This window comes from Phyllobates terribilis, unplaced genomic scaffold (genome assembly GCF_046119375.1).
Source record: "Phyllobates terribilis strain yellow unplaced genomic scaffold, ASM4611937v1 Scaffold_5__5_contigs__length_657084704, whole genome shotgun sequence".
Lineage (NCBI taxonomy): Eukaryota > Metazoa > Chordata > Amphibia > Anura > Dendrobatidae > Phyllobates > Phyllobates terribilis.
The window spans coordinates 353,006,636-353,030,581 of NW_027362765.1; the positions used below are offsets into that span (position 1 = coordinate 353,006,636).

The 23,946-nt window shown below is 33.9% G+C and overlaps 1 protein-coding gene across 1 annotated transcript in view; it reads right to left on the bottom strand.

Moving 5' to 3' along the window:
• Positions 1–23,946, bottom strand: part of ATRNL1 (attractin like 1) — a 1,189,422-nt gene that overhangs the window by 751,953 nt on the left and 413,523 nt on the right. The window lies entirely within an intron of this gene.

Genomic DNA, 23,946 nt, shown 5'->3' on the forward strand with positions numbered 1-23,946 from the left:
ATAGGGGCAGTATTATAGTAGTTATATTCTTGTACATAGGAGCAGTATTATAGTAGTTATATTCTTGTAAATAGGAGCAGTATTATAGTAGTTATATTCTTGTACAGAGGAGCAGTATTATAGTAGTTATATTCTTGTACATAGAGGGCAGTATTATAGTAGTTATATTCTTGTACACAGGGGTAGTATTACAGTAGTTATATTCTTGTATATTAGGGCAGTATTATAGTAGTTATATTCTTGTACATAGGGGCAGTATTATAGTAGTTATATTCTTGTACATAGGGGGCAGTATTATAGTAGTTATATTCCTGTACATAGGGGGCAGTATTATAGTAGTTATATTCTTGTACATAGGGGCAGTATTATAGTAGTTATATTCTTGTACATAGGAGCAGTATTATAGTAGTTATATTCTTGTACATAGGAGCAGTATTATAGTAGTTATATTCTTGTACATAGCAGTATTATAGTAGTTATATTCCTGTACATAGGAGCAGTATTATAGTAGTTATATTCTTGTACACAGGGGTAGTATTAAAGTAGTTATATTCTTGTACATAGGGGTAGTATTATAGTAGTTATATTCTTGTACATAGGGGCAGTATTATAGTAGTTATATTCTTGTACATAGCAGTATTATAGTAGTTATATTCCTGTACATAGGGGGCAGTATTATAGTAGTTATAGTCTTGTACATAGGGGGCAGTATTATAGTAGTTATAGTCTTGTACATAGGGGCAGTATTATAGTAGTTATATTCTAGTACATAGGAGCAGTATTATAGTAGTTATATTGTTGTACATAGGAGCAGTATTAAAGTAGTTATATTGTTGTACATAGAGAGCAGTATTATAGTAGTTATATTCTTGTACATAGGGGGCAGTATTATAGTAGTTATATTCTTGTACATAGGGGGCAGTATTATATTAGTTATATTCTTGTACATAGGGGGCAGTATTATAGTAGTTATATTCTTGTACATAGGGGGCAGTATTATAGTAGTTATATTCTTGTACATAGGGGGCAGTATTATAGTAGTTATATTCTTGCACATAGGGGGCAGTATTATAGTAGTTATATTCTTGTACATAGGGGGCAGTATTATAGTAGTTATATTCTTGTACATAGGGGCAGTATTATAGTAGTTACATTCTTGTACATAGGAGCAGTATTATAGTAGTTATATTCTTGTATATAGGGGGCAGTATTATAGTAGTTATATTCTTGTACATAGGGGTAGTATTATAGTAGTTATATTCTTGTACATAGGAGCAGTATTATAGTAGTTATATTTTTGTACATAGGGGCAGTATTATAGTAGCTATATTCTTGTACATACGGGCAGTATTATAGTAGTTATATTCTTGTACATAGCAGTATTATAGTAGTTATATTCCTGTACATAGGAGCAGTATTGTAGTTATATTCTTGTACACAGGGGTAGTATTATAGTAGTTATATTCTTGTACATAGGGGTAGTATTATAGTAGTTATATTCTTGTACATAGGGGCAGTATTATAGTAGTTATATTCTTGTACATAGCAGTATTATAGTAGTTATATTCTTGTACATAGGGAGCAGTATTATAGTAGTTATATTCTTGTACATAGGGGCAGTATTATAGTAGTTATATTCTTGTACATAGGGGCAGTATTATAGTAGTTATATTCTTGTACATAGGAGCAGTATTATAGTAGTTATATTCTTGTACACAGGGGTAGTATTACAGTAGTTATATTCTTGTATATTAGGGCAGTATTATAGTAGTTATATTCTTGTACATAGGGGCAGTATTATAGTAGTTATATTCTTGTACATAGGGAGCAGTATTATAGTAGTTATATTCTTGTACATAGGGGCAGTATTATAGTAGTTATATTCTTGTACATAGGTGCAGTATTATAGTAGTTATATTCTTGTACACAGGGGTAGTATTACAGAAGTTATATTCTTGTATATTAGGGCAGTATTATAGCAGTTATATTCTTGTACATAGGGAGCAGTATTATAGTAGTTATATTCTTGTACATAGGGGCAGTATTATAGTAGTTATATTCTTGTACATAGGGGCAGTATTATAGTAGTTATATTCTTGTACATAGGGGCAGTATTATAGTAGTTATATTCTTGTACATAGGGAGCAGTATTATAGTAGTTATATTCTTGTACATAGGAGCAGTATTATAGTAGCTATATTCTTGTACACAGGGGTAGTATTACAGTAGTTATATTCTTGTATATTAGGGCAGTATTATAGTAGTTATATTCTTGTACATAGGAGCAGTATTATAGTAGTTATATTCTTGTACATAGGGAGCAGTATTATAGTAGTTATATTCTTGTACATAGGGGCAGTATTATAGTAGTTATATTCTTGTACATAGGGGCAGTATTATAGTAGTTATATTCTTGTACATAGGAGCAGTATTATAGTAGTTATATTCTTGTACACAGGGGTAGTATTACAGTAGTTATATTCTTGTATATTAGGGCAGTATTATAGTAGTTATATTCTTGTACATAGGGGCAGTATTATAGTAGTTATATTCTTGTACATAGGGGGCAGTATTATAGTAGTTATATTCCTGTACATAGGGGGCAGTATTATAGTAGTTATATTCTTGTACATAGGGGCAGTATTATAGTAGTTATATTCTTGTACATAGAGGGCAGTATTATAGTAGTTATATTCTTGTACACAGAGGTAGTATTACAGTAGTTATATTCTTGTATATTAGGGCAGTATTATAGTAGTTATATTCTTGTACATAGGGGCAGTATTATAGTAGTTATATTCTTGTACATAGGGGGCAGTATTATAGTAGTTATATTCCTGTACATAGGGGGCAGTATTATAGTAGTTATATTCTTGTACATAGGGGCAGTATTATAGTAGTTATATTCTTGTACATAGGGGGCAGTATTATAGTAGTTATATTCCTGTACATAGGAGCAGTATTATAGTAGTTATATTCTTGTACAGAGGAGCAGTATTATAGTAGTTATATTCTTGTACATAGAGGGCAGTATTATAGTAGTTATATTCTTGTACACAGAGGTAGTATTACAGTAGTTATATTCTTGTATATTAGGGCAGTATTATAGTAGTTATATTCCTGTACATAGGGGGCAGTATTATAGTAGTTATATTCTTGTACATAGGGGCAGTATTATAGTAGTTATATTCTTGTACATAGGAGCAGTATTATAGTAGTTATATTCTTGTAAATAGGAGCAGTATTATAGTAGTTATATTCTTGTACAGAGGAGCAGTATTATAGTAGTTATATTCTTGTACATAGAGGGCAGTATTATAGTAGTTATATTCTTGTACACAGGGGTAGTATTACAGTAGTTATATTCTTGTATATTAGGGCAGTATTATAGTAGTTATATTCTTGTACATAGGGGCAGTATTATAGTAGTTATATTCTTGTACATAGGGGGCAGTATTATAGTAGTTATATTCCTGTACATAGGGGGCAGTATTATAGTAGTTATATTCTTGTACATAGGGGCAGTATTATAGTAGTTATATTCTTGTACATAGGAGCAGTATTATAGTAGTTATATTCTTGTACATAGGAGCAGTATTATAGTAGTTATATTCTTGTACATAGCAGTATTATAGTAGTTATATTCCTGTACATAGAAGCAGTATTATAGTAGTTATATTCTTGTACACAGGGGTAGTATTAAAGTAGTTATATTCTTGTACATAGGGGTAGTATTATAGTAGTTATATTCTTGTACATAGGGGCAGTATTATAGTAGTTATATTCTTGTACATAGCAGTATTATAGTAGTTATATTCCTGTACATAGGGGGCAGTATTATAGTAGTTATAGTCTTGTACATAGGGGGCAGTATTATAGTAGTTATAGTCTTGTACATAGGGGCAGTATTATAGTAGTTATATTCTAGTACATAGGAGCAGTATTATAGTAGTTATATTGTTGTACATAGGAGCAGTATTAAAGTAGTTATATTGTTGTACATAGAGAGCAGTATTATAGTAGTTATATTCTTGTACATAGGGGGCAGTATTATAGTAGTTATATTCTTGTACATAGGGGGCAGTATTATATTAGTTATATTCTTGTACATAGGGGGCAGTATTATAGTAGTTATATTCTTGTACATAGGGGGCAGTATTATAGTAGTTATATTCTTGTACATAGGGGGCAGTATTATAGTAGTTATATTCTTGCACATAGGGGGCAGTATTATAGTAGTTATATTCTTGTACATAGGGGGCAGTATTATAGTAGTTATATTCTTGTACATAGGGGCAGTATTATAGTAGTTACATTCTTGTACATAGGAGCAGTATTATAGTAGTTATATTCTTGTATATAGGGGGCAGTATTATAGTAGTTATATTCTTGTACATAGGGGTAGTATTATAGTAGTTATATTCTTGTACATAGGAGCAGTATTTTAGTAGTTATATTTTTGTACATAGGGGCAGTATTATAGTAGCTATATTCTTGTACATACGGGCAGTATTATAGTAGTTATATTCTTGTACATAGCAGTATTATAGTAGTTATATTCCTGTACATAGGAGCAGTATTATAGTAGTTATATTCTTGTACACAGGGGTAGTATTATAGTAGTTATATTCTTGTACATAGGGGTAGTATTATAGTAGTTATATTCTTGTACATAGGGGCAGTATTATAGTAGTTATATTCTTGTACATAGCAGTATTATAGTAGTTATATTCTTGTACATAGGGAGCAGTATTATAGTAGTTATATTCTTGTACATAGGGGCAGTATTATAGTAGTTATATTCTTGTACATAGGGGCAGTATTATAGTAGTTATATTCTTGTACATAGGAGCAGTATTATAGTAGTTATATTCTTGTACACAGGGGTAGTATTACAGTAGTTATATTCTTGTATATTAGGGCAGTATTATAGTAGTTATATTCTTGTACATAGGGGCAGTATTATAGTAGTTATATTCTTGTACATAGGGAGCAGTATTATAGTAGTTATATTCTTGTACATAGGGGCAGTATTATAGTAGTTATATTCTTGTACATAGGTGCAGTATTATAGTAGTTATATTCTTGTACACAGGGGTAGTATTACAGAAGTTATATTCTTGTATATTAGGGCAGTATTATAGCAGTTATATTCTTGTACATAGGGAGCAGTATTATAGTAGTTATATTCTTGTACATAGGGGCAGTATTATAGTAGTTATATTCTTGTACATAGGGGCAGTATTATAGTAGTTATATTCTTGTACATAGGGGCAGTATTATAGTAGTTATATTCTTGTACATAGGGAGCAGTATTATAGTAGTTATATTCTTGTACATAGGAGCAGTATTATAGTAGCTATATTCTTGTACACAGGGGTAGTATTACAGTAGTTATATTCTTGTATATTAGGGCAGTATTATAGTAGTTATATTCTTGTACATAGGAGCAGTATTATAGTAGTTATATTCTTGTACATAGGGAGCAGTATTATAGTAGTTATATTCTTGTACATAGGGGCAGTATTATAGTAGTTATATTCTTGTACATAGGGGCAGTATTATAGTAGTTATATTCTTGTACATAGGAGCAGTATTATAGTAGTTATATTCTTGTACACAGGGGTAGTATTACAGTAGTTATATTCTTGTATATTAGGGCAGTATTATAGTAGTTATATTCTTGTACATAGGGGCAGTATTATAGTAGTTATATTCTTGTACATAGGGGGCAGTATTATAGTAGTTATATTCCTGTACATAGGGGGCAGTATTATAGTAGTTATATTCTTGTACATAGGGGCAGTATTATAGTAGTTATATTCTTGTACATAGAGGGCAGTATTATAGTAGTTATATTCTTGTACACAGAGGTAGTATTACAGTAGTTATATTCTTGTATATTAGGGCAGTATTATAGTAGTTATATTCTTGTACATAGGGGCAGTATTATAGTAGTTATATTCTTGTACATAGGGGGCAGTATTATAGTAGTTATATTCCTGTACATAGGGGGCAGTATTATAGTAGTTATATTCTTGTACATAGGGGCAGTATTATAGTAGTTATATTCTTGTACATAGGGGGCAGTATTATAGTAGTTATATTCCTGTACATAGGAGCAGTATTATAGTAGTTATATTCTTGTACAGAGGAGCAGTATTATAGTAGTTATATTCTTGTACATAGAGGGCAGTATTATAGTAGTTATATTCTTGTACACAGGGGTAGTATTACAGTAGTTATATTCTTGTATATTAGGGCAGTATTATAGTAGTTATATTCTTGTACATAGGGGCAGTATTATAGTAGTTATATTCCTGTACATAGGGGGCAGTATTATAGTAGTTATATTCCTGTACATAGGGGGCAGTATTATAGTAGTTATATTCTTGTACATAGGGGCAGTATTATAGTAGTTATATTCTTGTACATAGGAGCAGTATTATAGTAGTTATATTCTTGTACATAGGAGCAGTATTATAGTAGTTATATTCTTGTACATAGCAGTATTATAGTAGTTATATGCCTGTACATAGGAGCAGTATTATAGTAGTTATATTCTTGTACACAGGGGTAGTATTATAGTAGTTATATTCTTGTACATAGGGGTAGTATTATAGTAGTTATATTCTTGTACATAGGGGCAGTATTATAGTAGTTATATTCTTGTACATAGCAGTATTATAGTAGTTATATTCCTGTACATAGGGGGCAGTATTATAGTAGTTATAGTCTTGTACATAGGGGGCAGTATTATAGTAGTTATAGTCTTGTACATAGGCGCAGTATTATAGTAGTTATATTCCAGTACATAGGAGCAGTATTATAGTAGTTATATTGTTGTACATAGGAGCAGTATTAAAGTAGTTATATTGTTGTACATAGAGAGCAGTATTATAGTAGTTATATTCTTGTACATAGGGGGCAGTATTATAGTAGTTATATTCTTGTACATAGGGGGCAGTATTATATTAGTTATATTCTTGTACATAGGGGGCAGTATTATAGTAGTTATATTCTTGTACATAGGGGGCAGTATTATATTAGTTATATTCTTGTACATAGGGGGCAGTATTATAGTAGTTATATTCTTGTACATAGGGGGCAGTATTATAGTAGTTATATTCTTGTACATAGGGGGCAGTATTATAGTAGTTATATTCTTGCACATAGGGGGCAGTATTATAGTAGTTATATTCTTGTACATAGGGGGCAGTATTATAGTAGTTATATTCTTGTACATAGGGGCAGTATTATAGTAGTTATATTCTTGTATATAGGGGGCAGTATTATAGTAGTTATATTCTTGTACATAGGGGTAGTATTATAGTAGTTATATTCTTGTACATAGGAGCAGTATTATAGTAGTTATATTTTTGTACATAGGGGCAGTATTATAGTAGCTATATTCTTGTACATACGGGCAGTATTATAGTAGTTATATTCTTGTACATAGCAGTATTATAGTAGTTATATTCCTGTACATAGGAGCAGTATTATAGTAGTTATATTCTTGTACATAGGGGCAGTATTATAGTAGTTATATTCTTGTACATAGCAGTATTATAGTAGTTATATTCTTGTACATAGGGAGCAGTATTATAGTAGTTATATTCTTGTACATAGGGGCAGTATTATAGTAGTTATATTCTTGTACATAGGGGCAGTATCATAGTAGTTATATTCTTGTACATAGGAGCAGTATTATAGTAGTTATATTCTTGTACACAGGGGTAGTATTACAGTAGTTATATTCTTGTATATTAGGGCAGTATTATAGTAGTTATATTCTTGTACATAGGGGCAGTATTATAGTAGTTATATTCTTGTACATAGGGAGCAGTATTATAGTAGTTATATTCTTGTACATAGGGGCAGTATTATAGTAGTTATATTCTTGTACATAGGGGCAGTATTATAGTAGTTATATTCTTGTACACAGGGGTAGTATTACAGAAGTTATATTCTTGTATATTAGGGCAGTATTATAGCAGTTATATTCTTGTACATAGGGAGCAGTATTATAGTAGTTATATTCTTGTACATAGGGGCAGTATTATAGTAGTTATATTCTTGTACATAGGGGCAGCATTATAGTAGTTATATTCTTGTACATAGGGGCAGTATTATAGTAGTTATATTCTTGTACATAGGGAGCAGTATTATAGTAGTTATATTCTTGTACATAGGAGCAGTATTATAGTAGCTATATTCTTGTACACAGGGGTAGTATTACAGTAGTTATATTCTTGTATATTAGGGCAGTATTATAGTAGTTATATTCTTGTACATAGCAGCAGTATTATAGTAGTTATACTCTTGTACATAGGGAGCAGTATTATAGTAGTTATATTCTTGTACATAGGGGCAGTATTATAGTAGTTATATTCTTGTACATAGGGGCAGTATTATAGTAGTTATATTCTTGTACATAGGAGCAGTATTATAGTAGTTATATTCTTGTACACAGGGGTAGTATTACAGTAGTTATATTCTTGTATATTAGGGCAGTATTATAGTAGTTATATTCTTGTACATAGGGGCAGTATTATAGTAGTTATATTCTTGTACATAGGGGGCAGTATTATAGTAGTTATATTCCTGTACATAGGGGGCAGTATTATAGTAGTTATATTCTTGTACATAGGGGCAGTATTATAGTAGTTATATTCTTGTACATAGAGGGCAGTATTATAGTAGTTATATTCTTGTACACAGAGGTAGTATTACAGTAGTTATATTCTTGTATATTAGGGCAGTATTATAGTAGTTATATTCTTGTACATAGGGGCAGTATTATAGTAGTTATATTCTTGTACATAGGGGGCAGTATTATAGTAGTTATATTCCTGTACATAGGGGGCAGTATTATAGTAGTTATATTCTTGTACATAGGGGCAGCATTATAGTAGTTATATTCTTGTACATAGGAGCAGTATTATAGTAGTTATATTCTTGTACATAGGAGCAGTATTATAGTAGTTATATTCTTGTACATAGCAGTATTATAGTAGTTATATTCCTGTACATAGGAGCAGTATTATAGTAGTTATATTCTTGTACACAGGGGTAGTATTATAGTAGTTATATTCTTGTACATAGGGGTAGTATTATAGTAGTTATATTCTTGTACATAGGGGCAGTATTATAGTAGTTATATTCTTGTACATAGCAGTATTATAGTAGTTATATTCTTGTACATAGGGAGCAGTATTATAGTAGTTATATTCTTGTACATAGGGGCAGTATTATAGTAGTTATATTCTTGTACATAGGGGCAGTATTATAGTAGTTATATTCTTGTACATAGGAGCAGTATTATAGTAGTTATATTCTTGTACACAGGGGTAGTATTACAGTAGTTATATTCTTGTATATTAGGGCAGTATTATAGTAGTTATATTCTTGTACATAGGGGCAGTATTATAGTAGTTATATTCTTGTACATAGGGAGCAGTATTATAGTAGTTATATTCTTGTACATAGGGGCAGTATTATAGTAGTTATATTCTTGTACATAGGTGCAGTATTATAGTAGTTATATTCTTGTACACAGGGGTAGTATTACAGAAGTTATATTCTTGTATATTAGGGCAGTATTATAGCAGTTATATTCTTGTACATAGGGAGCAGTATTATAGTAGTTATATTCTTGTACATAGGGGCAGTATTATAGTAGTTATATTCTTGTACATAGGGGCAGTATTATAGTAGTTATATTCTTGTACATAGGGGCAGTATTATAGTAGTTATATTCTTGTACATAGGGAGCAGTATTATAGTAGTTATATTCTTGTACATAGGAGCAGTATTATAGTAGCTATATTCTTGTACACAGGGGTAGTATTACAGTAGTTATATTCTTGTATATTAGGGCAGTATTATAGTAGTTATATTCTTGTACATAGGAGCAGTATTATAGTAGTTATATTCTTGTACATAGGGAGCAGTATTATAGTAGTTATATTCTTGTACATAGGGGCAGTATTATAGTAGTTATATTCTTGTACATAGGGGCAGTATTATAGTAGTTATATTCTTGTACATAGGAGCAGTATTATAGTAGTTATATTCTTGTACACAGGGGTAGTATTACAGTAGTTATATTCTTGTATATTAGGGCAGTATTATAGTAGTTATATTCTTGTACATAGGGGCAGTATTATAGTAGTTATATTCTTGTACATAGGGGGCAGTATTATAGTAGTTATATTCCTGTACATAGGGGGCAGTATTATAGTAGTTATATTCTTGTACATAGGGGCAGTATTATAGTAGTTATATTCTTGTACATAGAGGGCAGTATTATAGTAGTTATATTCTTGTACACAGAGGTAGTATTACAGTAGTTATATTCTTGTATATTAGGGCAGTATTATAGTAGTTATATTCTTGTACATAGGGGCAGTATTATAGTAGTTATATTCTTGTACATAGGGGGCAGTATTATAGTAGTTATATTCCTGTACATAGGGGGCAGTATTATAGTAGTTATATTCTTGTACATAGGGGCAGTATTATAGTAGTTATATTCTTGTACATAGGGGGCAGTATTATAGTAGTTATATTCCTGTACATAGGAGCAGTATTATAGTAGTTATATTCTTGTACAGAGGAGCAGTATTATAGTAGTTATATTCTTGTACATAGAGGGCAGTATTATAGTAGTTATATTCTTGTACACAGGGGTAGTATTACAGTAGTTATATTCTTGTATATTAGGGCAGTATTATAGTAGTTATATTCTTGTACATAGGGGCAGTATTATAGTAGTTATATTCCTGTACATAGGGGGCAGTATTATAGTAGTTATATTCCTGTACATAGGGGGCAGTATTATAGTAGTTATATTCTTGTACATAGGGGCAGTATTATAGTAGTTATATTCTTGTACATAGGAGCAGTATTATAGTAGTTATATTCTTGTACATAGGAGCAGTATTATAGTAGTTATATTCTTGTACATAGCAGTATTATAGTAGTTATATGCCTGTACATAGGAGCAGTATTATAGTAGTTATATTCTTGTACACAGGGGTAGTATTATAGTAGTTATATTCTTGTACATAGGGGTAGTATTATAGTAGTTATATTCTTGTACATAGGGGCAGTATTATAGTAGTTATATTCTTGTACATAGCAGTATTATAGTAGTTATATTCCTGTACATAGGGGGCAGTATTATAGTAGTTATAGTCTTGTACATAGGGGGCAGTATTATAGTAGTTATAGTCTTGTACATAGGCGCAGTATTATAGTAGTTATATTCCAGTACATAGGAGCAGTATTATAGTAGTTATATTGTTGTACATAGGAGCAGTATTAAAGTAGTTATATTGTTGTACATAGAGAGCAGTATTATAGTAGTTATATTCTTGTACATAGGGGGCAGTATTATAGTAGTTATATTCTTGTACATAGGGGGCAGTATTATATTAGTTATATTCTTGTACATAGGGGGCAGTATTATAGTAGTTATATTCTTGTACATAGGGGGCAGTATTATATTAGTTATATTCTTGTACATAGGGGGCAGTATTATAGTAGTTATATTCTTGTACATAGGGGGCAGTATTATAGTAGTTATATTCTTGTACATAGGGGGCAGTATTATAGTAGTTATATTCTTGCACATAGGGGGCAGTATTATAGTAGTTATATTCTTGTACATAGGGGGCAGTATTATAGTAGTTATATTCTTGTACATAGGGGCAGTATTATAGTAGTTATATTCTTGTATATAGGGGGCAGTATTATAGTAGTTATATTCTTGTACATAGGGGTAGTATTATAGTAGTTATATTCTTGTACATAGGAGCAGTATTATAGTAGTTATATTTTTGTACATAGGGGCAGTATTATAGTAGCTATATTCTTGTACATACGGGCAGTATTATAGTAGTTATATTCTTGTACATAGCAGTATTATAGTAGTTATATTCCTGTACATAGGAGCAGTATTATAGTAGTTATATTCTTGTACATAGGGGCAGTATTATAGTAGTTATATTCTTGTACATAGCAGTATTATAGTAGTTATATTCTTGTACATAGGGAGCAGTATTATAGTAGTTATATTCTTGTACATAGGGGCAGTATTATAGTAGTTATATTCTTGTACATAGGGGCAGTATCATAGTAGTTATATTCTTGTACATAGGAGCAGTATTATAGTAGTTATATTCTTGTACACAGGGGTAGTATTACAGTAGTTATATTCTTGTATATTAGGGCAGTATTATAGTAGTTATATTCTTGTACATAGGGGCAGTATTATAGTAGTTATATTCTTGTACATAGGGGCAGTATTATAGTAGTTATATTCTTGTACATAGGGAGCAGTATTATAGTAGTTATATTCTTGTACATAGGAGCAGTATTATAGTAGCTATATTCTTGTACACAGGGGTAGTATTACAGTAGTTATATTCTTGTATATTAGGGCAGTATTATAGTAGTTATATTCTTGTACATAGGAGCAGTATTATAGTAGTTATATTCTTGTACATAGGGAGCAGTATTATAGTAGTTATATTCTTGTACATAGGGGCAGTATTATAGTAGTTATATTCTTGTACATAGGGGCAGTATTATAGTAGTTATATTCTTGTACATAGGAGCAGTATTATAGTAGTTATATTCTTGTACACAGGGGTAGTATTACAGTAGTTATATTCTTGTATATTAGGGCAGTATTATAGTAGTTATATTCTTGTACATAGGGGCAGTATTATAGTAGTTATATTCTTGTACATAGGGGGCAGTATTATAGTAGTTATATTCCTGTACATAGGGGGCAGTATTATAGTAGTTATATTCTTGTACATAGGGGCAGTATTATAGTAGTTATATTCTTGTACATAGAGGGCAGTATTATAGTAGTTATATTCTTGTACACAGAGGTAGTATTACAGTAGTTATATTCTTGTATATTAGGGCAGTATTATAGTAGTTATATTCTTGTACATAGGGGCAGTATTATAGTAGTTATATTCTTGTACATAGGGGGCAGTATTATAGTAGTTATATTCCTGTACATAGGGGGCAGTATTATAGTAGTTATATTCTTGTACATAGGGGCAGCATTATAGTAGTTATATTCTTGTACATAGGAGCAGTATTATAGTAGTTATATTCTTGTACATAGGAGCAGTATTATAGTAGTTATATTCTTGTACATAGCAGTATTATAGTAGTTATATTCCTGTACATAGGAGCAGTATTATAGTAGTTATATTCTTGTACACAGGGGTAGTATTATAGTAGTTATATTCTTGTACATAGGGGTAGTATTATAGTAGTTATATTCTTGTACATAGGGGCAGTATTATAGTAGTTATATTCTTGTACATAGCAGTATTATAGTAGTTATATTCCTGTACATAGGGGGCAGTATTATAGTAGTTATAGTCTTGTACATAGGGGGCAGTATTATAGTAGTTATAGTCTTGTACATAGGGGCAGTATTATAGTAGTTATATTCCAGTACATAGGAGCAGTATTATAGTAGTTATATTGTTGTACATAGAGAGCAGTATTATAGTAGTTATATTCTTGTACATAGGGGGCAGTATTATAGTAGTTATATTCTTGTACATAGGGGGCAGTATTATAGTAGTTATATTCTTGTACATAGGGGGCAGTATTATATTAGTTATATTCTTGTACATAGGGGGCAGTATTATAGTAGTTATATTCTTGTACATAGGGGGCAGTATTATAGTAGTTATATTCTTGTACATAGGGGGCAGTATTATAGTAGTTATATTCTTGCACATAGGGGGCAGTATTACAGTAGTTATATTCTTGTACATAGGGGGCAGTATTATAGTAGTTATATTCTTGTACATGGGGCAGTATTATAGTAGTTACATTCTTGTACATAGGAGCAGTATTATAGTAGTTATATTCTTGTATATAGGGGGCAGAATTATAGTAGTTATATTCTTGTACATAGGGGTAGTATTATAGTAGTTATATTCTTGTACATAGGAGCAGTATTATAGTAGTTATATTCTTGTACATAGGGGCAGTATTATAGTAGCTATATTCTTGTACATACGGGCAGTATTATAGTAGTTATATTCTTGTACATAGCAGTATTATAGTAGTTATATTCCTGTACATAGGAGCAGTATTATAGTAGTTATATTCTTGTACACAGGGGTAGTATTATAGTAGTTATATTCTTGTACATAGGGGTAGTATTATAGTAGTTATATTCTTGTACATAGGGGCAGTATTATAGTAGTTATATTCTTGTACATAGCAGTATTATAGTAGTTATATTCTTGTACATAGGGAGCAGTATTATAGTAGTTATATTCTTGTACATAGGGGCAGTATTATAGTAGTTATATTCTTGTACATAGGGGCAGTATTATAGTAGTTATATTCTTGTACATAGGAGCAGTATTATAGTAGTTATATTCTTGTACACAGGGGTAGTATTACACTAGTTATATTCTTGTATATTAGGGCAGTATTATAGTAGTTATATTCTTGTACATAGGGGCAGTATTATAGTAGTTATATTCTTGTACATAGGGAGCAGTATTATAGTAGTTATATTCTTGTACATAGGGTAGTATTATAGTAGTTATATTCTTGTACATAGGGGCAGTATTATAGTAGTTATATTCTTGTACACAGGGGTAGTATTACAGTAGTTATATTCTTGTATATTAGGGCAGTATTATAGTAGCTATATTCTTGTACATAGGGAGCAGTATTATAGTAGTTATATTCTTGTACATAGGGGCAGTATTATAGTAGTTATATTCTTGTACATAGGGGCAGTATTATAGTAGTTATATTCTTGTACATAGGAGCAGTATTATAGTAGTTATATTCTTGTACATAGGGAGCAGTATTATAGTAGTTATATTCTTGTACATAGGAGCAGTATTATAGTAGTTATATTCTTGTACATAGGGTCAGTATTATAGTAGTTATATTCTTGTACATAGGGAGCAGTATTATAGTAGTTATATTCTTGTACATAGTGAGCAGTATTATAGTAGTTATATTCTTGTACATAGGAGCAGTATTATAGTAGTTATATTCTTGTACATAGGAGCAGTATTATAGTAGTTATATTCTTGTACATAGGGAGCAGTATTATAGCAGTTATATTCTTGTACATAGGGTCAGTATTATAGTAGTTATATTCTTGTACATAGGGAGCAGTATTATAGTAGTTATATTCTTGTACATAGGAGCAGTATTATAGTAGTTATATTCTTGTACATAGGGAGCAGTATTATAGTAGTTATATTCTTGTACATAGGAGCAGTATTATAGTAGCTATATTCTTGTACACAGGGGTAGTATTACAGTAGTTATATTCTTGTATATTAGGGCAGTATTATAGTAGTTATATTCTTGTACATAGGAGCAGTATTATAGTAGTTATATTCTTGTACATAGGGAGCAGTATTATAGTAGTTATATTCTTGTACATAGGGGCAGTATTATAGTAGTTATATTCTTGTACATAGGGGCAGTATTATAGTAGTTATATTCTTGTACATAGGAGCAGTATTATAGTAGTTATATTCTTGTACACAGGGGTAGTATTACAGTAGTTATATTCTTGTATATTAGGGCAGTATTATAGTAGTTATATTCTTGTACATAGGGGCAGTATTATAGTAGTTATATTCTTGTACATAGGGGGCAGTATTATAGTAGTTATATTCCTGTACATAGGGGGCAGTATTATAGTAGTTATATTCTTGTACATAGGGGCAGTATTATAGTAGTTATATTCTTGTACATAGAGGGCAGTATTATAGTAGTTATATTCTTGTACACAGAGGTAGTATTACAGTAGTTATATTCTTGTATATTAGGGCAGTATTATAGTAGTTATATTCTTGTACATAGGGGCAGTATTATAGTAGTTATATTCTTGTACATAGGGGGCAGTATTATAGTAGTTATATTCCTGTACATAGGGGGCAGTATTATAGTAGTTATATTCTTGTACATAGGGGCAGCATTATAGTAGTTATATTCTTGTACATAGGAGCAGTATTATAGTAGTTATATTCTTGTACATAGGAGCAGTATTATAGTAGTTATATTCTTGTACATAGCAGTATTATAGTAGTTATATTCCTGTACATAGGAGCAGTATTATAGTAGTTATATTCTTGTACACAGGGGTAGTATTATAGTAGTTATATTCTTGTACATAGGGGTAGTATTATAGTAGTTATATTCTTGTACATAGGGGCAGTATTATAGTAGTTATATTCTTGTACATAGCAGTATTATAGTAGTTATATTCCTGTACATAGGGGGCAGTATTATAGTAGTTATAGTCTTGTACATAGGGGGCAGTATTATAGTAGTTATAGTCTTGTACATAGGGGCAGTATTATAGTAGTTATATTCCAGTACATAGGAGCAGTATTATAGTAGTTATATTGTTGTACATAGAGAGCAGTATTATAGTAGTTATATTCTTGTACATAGGGGGCAGTATTATAGTAGTTATATTCTTGTACATAGGGGGCAGTATTATAGTAGTTATATTCTTGTACATAGGGGGCAGTATTATAGTAGTTATATTCTTGTACATAGGGGGCAGTATTATATTAGTTATATTCTTGTACATAGGGGGCAGTATTATAGTAGTTATATTCTTGTACATAGGGGGCAGTATTATAGTAGTTATATTCTTGTACATAGGGGGCAGTATTATAGTAGTTATATTCTTGCACATAGGGGGCAGTATTATAGTAGTTATATTCTTGTACATAGGGGGCAGTATTATAGTAGTTATATTCTTGTACATGGGGCAGTATTATAGTAGTTACATTCTTGTACATAGGAGCAGTATTATAGTAGTTATATTCTTGTATATAGGGGGCAGTATTATAGTAGTTATATTCTTGTACATAGGGGTAGTATTATAGTAGTTATATTCTTGTACATAGGAGCAGTATTATAGTAGTTATATTCTTGTACATAGGGGCAGTATTATAGTAGCTATATTCTTGTACATACGGGCAGTATTATAGTAGTTATATTCTTGTACATAGCAGTATTATAGTAGTTATATTCCTGTACATAGGAGCAGTATTATAGTAGTTATATTCTTGTACACAGGGGTAGTATTATAGTAGTTATATTCTTGTACATAGGGGTAGTATTATAGTAGTTATATTCTTGTACATAGGGGCAGTATTATAGTAGTTATATTCTTGTACATAGCAGTATTATAGTAGTTATATTCTTGTACATAGGGAGCAGTATTATAGTAGTTATATTCTTGTACATAGGGGCAGTATTATAGTAGTTATATTCTTGTACATAGGGGCAGTATTATAGTAGTTATATTCTTGTACATAGGAGCAGTATTATAGTAGTTATATTCTTGTACACAGGGGTAGTATTACAGTAGTTATATTCTTGTATATTAGGGCAGTATTATAGTAGTTATATTCTTGTACATAGGGGCAGTATTATAGTAGTTATATTCTTGTACATAGGGAGCAGTATTATAGTAGTTATATTCTTGTACATAGGGTAGTATTATAGTAGTTATATTCTTGTACATAGGGGCAGTATTATAGTAGTTATATTCTTGTACACAGGGGTAGTATTACAGTAGTTATATTCTTGTATATTAGGGCAGTATTATAGTAGCTATATTCTTGTACATAGGGAGCAGTATTATAGTAGTTATATTCTTGTACATAGGGGCAGTATTATAGTAGTTATATTCTTGTACATAGGGGCAGTATTATAGTAGTTATATTCTTGTACATAGGAGCAGTATTATAGTAGTTATATTCTTGTACATAGGGAGCAGTATTATAGTAGTTATATTCTTGTACATAGGAGCAGTATTATAGTAGTTATATTCTTGTACATAGGGTCAGTATTATAGTAGTTATATTCTTGTACATAGGGAGCAGTATTATAGTAGTTATATTCTTGTACATAGTGAGCAGTATTATAGTAGTTATATTCTTGTACATAGGAGCAGTATTATAGTAGTTATATTCTTGTACATAGGAGCAGTATTATAGTAGTTATATTCTTGTACATAGGGAGCAGTATTATAGCAGTTATATTCTTGTACATAGGGTCAGTATTATAGTAGTTATATTCTTGTACATAGGGAGCAGTATTATAGTAGTTATATTCTTGTACATAGGAGCAGTATTATAGTAGTTATATTCTTGTACATAGGGAGCAGTATTATAGTAGTTATATTCTTGTACATAGGAGCAGTATTATAGTAGCTATATTCTTGTACACAGGGGTAGTATTACAGTAGTTATATTCTTGTATATTAGCGCAGTATTATAGTAGTTATATTCTTGCACATAGGAGCAGTATTATAGTAGTTATATTCTTGTACATAGGGAGCAGTATTATAGTAGTTATATTCTTGTACATAGGGGCAGTATTATAGTAGTTATATTCTTGTACATAGGGGCAGTATTATAGTAGTTATATTCTTGTACATAGGAGCAGTATTATAGTAGTTATATTCTTGTACACAGGGGTAGTATTACAGTAGTTATATTCTTGTATATTAGGGCAGTATTATAGTAGTTATATTCTTGTACATAGGGGCAGTATTATAGTAGTTATATTCTTGTACATAGGGGGCAGTATTATAGTAGTTATATTCCTGTACATAGGGGGCAGTATTATAGTAGTTATATTCTTGTACATAGGGGCAGTATTATAGTAGTTATATTCTTGTACATAGAGGGCAGTATTATAGTAGTTATATTCTTGTACACAGGGGTAGTATTACAGTAGTTATATTCTTGTATATTAGGGCAGTATTATAGTAGTTATATTCTTGTACATAGGGGCAGTATTATAGTAGTTATATTCTTGTACATAGGGGGCAGTATTATAGTAGTTATATTCTTGTACATAGGGGGCAGTATTATAGTAGTTATATTCCTGTACATAGGGGGCAGTATTATAGTAGTTATATTCTTGTACATAGGGGCAGTATTATAGTAGTTATATTCTTGTACATAGGGGCAGTATTATAGTAGTTATATTCTTGTACACAGGGGTAGTATTACAGTAGTTATATTCTTGTATATTAGGGCAGTATTATAGTAGCTATATTCTTGTACATAGGGAGCAGTATTATAGTAGTTATATTCTTGTACATAGGGAGCAGTATTATAGTAGTTATATTCTTGTACATAGGGAGCAGTATTATAGTAGTTATATTCTTGTACATAGGGGCAGTATTATAGTAGTTATATTCTTGTACATAGGGGCAGTATTATAGTAGTTATATTCTTGTACATAGGGTCAGTATTATAGTAGTTATATTCTTGTACATAGGGAGCAGTATTATAGTAGTTATATTCTTGTACATAGGAGCAGTATTATAGTAGTTATATTCTTGTACATAGGGAGCAGTATTATAGTAGTTATATTCTTGTACATAGGGGCAGTATTATAGTAGTTATATTCTTGTACATAGGAGCAGTATTATAGTAGTTATATTCTTGTACACAGGGGTATTATTACAGTAGTTATATTCTTTTATATTAGGGCAGTATTATAGTAGTTATATTCTTGTACATAGGGGCAGTATTATAGTAGTTATATTCTTGTACATAGGGGGCAGTATTATAGTAGTTATATTCCTGTACATAGGGGGCAGTATTATAGTAGTTATATTCTTGTACATAGGGGCAGTATTATAGTAGTTATATACTTGTACATAGAGGGCAGTATTATAGTAGTTATATTCTTTTACACAGGGGTAGTATTACAGTAGTTATATTCTTGTATATTAGGGCAGTATTATAGTAGTTATATTCTTGTACATAGGGGCAGTATTATAGTAGTTATATTCTTGTACATAGGGGGCAGCATTATAGTAGTTATATTCCTGTACATAGGGGGCAGTATTATAGTAGTTATATTCTTGTACATAGGGGCAGTATTATAGTAGTTATATTCTTGTACATAGGGGCAGTATTATAGTAGTTATATTCTTGTACATAGGGAGCAGTATTATAGTAGTTATATTCTTGTACATAGGGGCAGTATTATAGTAGTTATATTCTTGTACATAGGGGCAGTATTATAGTAGTTATATTCTTGTACACAGGGGTAGTATTACAGTAGTTATATTCTTGTATATTAGGGCAGTATTATAGTAGCTATATTCTTGTACATAGGGAGCAGTATTATAGTAGTTATATTCTTGTACATAGGGGCAGTATTATAGTAGTTATATTCTTGTACATAGGGAGCAGTATTATAGTAGTTATATTCTTGTACATAGGAGCAGTATTATAGTAGTTATATTCCTGTACATAGGGGGCAGTATTATAGTAGTTATATTCTTGTACATAGGGGCAGTATTACAGTAGTTATATTCTTGTACATAGGAGCAGTATTATAGTAGTTATATTCTTGTACATAGGAGCAGTATTATAGTAGTTATATTCTTGTACATAGGGGCAGTATTATAGTAGTTATATTCTTGTACATAGGGAGCAGTATTATAGTAGTTATATTCTTGTACATAGGGGCAGTATTATAGTAGTTATATTCTTGTACATAGGGGCAGTATTATAGTAGTTATATTCTTGTACACAGGGGTAGTATTACAGTAGTTATATTCTTGTATATTAGGGCAGTATTATAGTAGCTATATTCTTGTACATAGGGAGCAGTATTATAGTAGTTATATTCTTGTACATAGGGGCAGTATTATAGTAGTTATATTCTTGTACATAGGGGGCAGTATTATAGTAGTTATATTCCTGTACATAGGGGGCAGTATTATAGTAGTTATATTCTTGTACATAGGGGCAGTATTATAGTAGTTATATTCTTGTACATAGAGGGCAGTATTATAGTAGTTATATTCTTGTACACAGGGGTAGTATTACAGTAGTTATATTCTTGTATATTAGGGCAGTATTATAGTAGTTATATTCTTGTACATAGGGGCAGTATTATAGTAGTTATATTCTTGTACATAGGGGGCAGTATTATAGTAGTTATATTCCTGTACATAGGGGGCAGTATTATAGTAGTTATATTCTTGTACATAGGGGCAGTATTATAGTAGTTATATTCTTGTACATAGGAGCAGTATTATAGTAGTTATATTCTTGTACATAGGAGCAGTATTATAGTAGTTATATTCTTGTACAGAGGAGCAGTATTATAGCAGTTATATTCTTGTACATAGGAGCAGTATTATAGTAGTTATATTCTTGTACATAGGGGGCAGTATTATAGTAGTTATATTCCTGTACATAGGGGGCAGTATTATAGTAGTTATATTCTTGTACATAGGAGCAGTATTATAGTAGTTATATTCTTGTACATAGGAGCAGTATTATAGTAGTTATATTCTTGTACATAGGAGCAGTATTATAGTAGTTATATTCTTGTACATAGGGGCAGTATTATAGTAGTTATATTCCTGTACATAGGGGGCAGTATTATAGTAGTTATATTCTTGTACATAGGAGCAGTATTATAGTAGTTATATTCTTGTACATAGGAGCAGTATTATAGTATTTATATTCTTGTACATAGGAGCAGTATTATAGTAGTTATATTCTTGTATAGAGGAGCAGTATTATAGCAGTTATATTCTTGTACATAGATGTGGCGGTATGCTGTCTACAGAGCACATCCCGTATCAGGGTTACAGACTTTCGGGAAGGTCACAATGACCTTTTGCCGGTGTGAGCCGTTGGTTTGCTCCTCATGTACGTACGCAGCTCCTGACAGATTCTGGGCTGTGTAGGTGCAATATTCTGGTTATTATTGGTGAATGTAGAGCTCTTTTGTCTTTTCCGTGGACGCTGGGATGTGGCAATGGCACGGAGCCACGTACCCAGGGCCTGCCGGGCCGCACGCCTTTCATTTTACAATGCACATAATTACTGCCTATAAAGCCAGTAAATCTCAATGCCGCATGTAATGGTGAAATCTCCAGCGAGGAGAGCGGAGTGCCCCGTAATCTCATTACTCTCCGCCGCGCTCTCGCTCTCTCTCTCTTTTTGTTTCTTCGTCCTTAAACTTATGGAAATTGTTTTGTGTCCGGACAATGGAGAAATGCTCTACAATCTGGGAACGTGCGGCGGCGGCGGCGTCTATGCAAAGACGATCGGAAGGACAAAATTCTATTAGGTTTATTTAATAAAAATATTCATTTTTTTCCGATGCGGCAGAACGGGAAGCAAATTAATCGCCAGCGTCATGGCGGCCTGACATTGTGACTGTGTGCAGCAATTACAATGAAGGAGCCGGAGATTAACCTGTGGCTTCGGGTAATTCGGGGAGTGAGGTATCTGTAGGTTCCTGCTACGCCTCTGCTCATCGGCCCCGTGTCTGCAGCACCGTCACCCCTCCCCCACCGTCACGCCCTTCCCCACCGCCACGCCTTTCTTCAGCACCGCCGTGCCCTTCCCCACCGCCACGCCTTTCTTCAGCACCGCCGTACCCTTCCCCACCGCCACGCCTTTCTTCAGCACCGCCGTGCCCTTCCCCACCGCCACGCCCTTCTTCAGCACCGCCGTACACTTCCCCACCGCCACGCCTTTCTTCAGCACCGCCGTGCCCTTCCCCACCGCCACGCCTTTCTTCAGCACCACCGTGCCCTTCCCCACCGCCACGCCCTTCTTCAGCACCGCCGTACCCTTCCCCACTGCCACGCCCTTCTTCAGCACCGCCGTGCCCTTCCCCACCGCCACGCCTTTCTTCAGCACCGCCGTGCCCTTCCCCACCGCCACGCCCTTCTTCAGCACCGCCGTACCCTTCCCCACTGCCACGCCCTTCTTCAGCACCGCCGTGCCCTTCCCCACCGCCACGCCTTTCTTCAGCACCGCCGTGCCCTTCCCCACCGCCACGCCCTTCTTCAGCACCGCCGTACCCTTCCCCACTGCCACGCCCTTCTTCAGCACCGCCGTGCCCTTCCCCACCGCCACGCCTTTCTTCAGCACCGCCGTGCCCTTCCCCACCGCCACGCCCTTCCCCACGCCACGCCTTTCTTCACCACCACCGTGCCCTTCCCCACCGCCGCACCCTTCCCCACCGCCACGCCCTTCTTCAGCACCGCCGTGCCCTTCCCTACCGCCACGCCCTTCTTCAGCACCGCCGAGCCCTTCCCCACCGCCACGCCTTTCTTCACCACCGCCGTGCCCCTCCCCCACCGCCGCACCCTTCTTCACCACCACCGCGCCCCTCCCTACTGCACCCCTCTTTCACTGCTGTACCACTCCCCTACCACCGCGCCTTTCTTCACCACTGCCGCACCACTCCCCACCGCCGCGCCTTTCTTCACCACCACCGTGCCCCTCCCTACTGCACCCCTCTTTCACTGCTGTACCATTCCCCCACCACCGCGCCTTTCTTCACCACTGCCGCACCACTCCCCACCGCCACGCCCTTCCTCGCCACCACTTCCTCACCAAAGCCCTTCCCCCACCACCACACTCTCTCCCACGATCACGCCCCTCCCCCACCAAAGCCCTTTCCCCACCACTGCACCCCTCCCCCACCGCCGCACCCTCTCCCACTGTTGTGCCCCTCCTCCACCACCGCACCTTATCCTCACTGCTGCACCCCTCCTCCACCGCGCACCCCTCCTCCCCCGCTGAACCCCTCCTCCCCCACCGCACCCCTCCCCCACCGCCGAACCCCTCCTCCCCCACTGCACCCCTCCTCCACCGCCAACACCCTCTCCCACTGACGCGCCCTTCCTCCACCACCGCACCCCTCCCCCACTGCCCCCTCCTCCCCCGCCGCCCTCTACGCCGCCCTCTAACGCGGGTTCTACGTCTTTCTCATTGGTTCTGATGTCATGTATCCGCTGACACCATGTCGCCGCTCGCAGACACTTTGTTCCCACTTGTTTGCAGCCTCTTTTCTATTAATCTCCCATTTGTCTCCAATCACTGCAGACCTGAG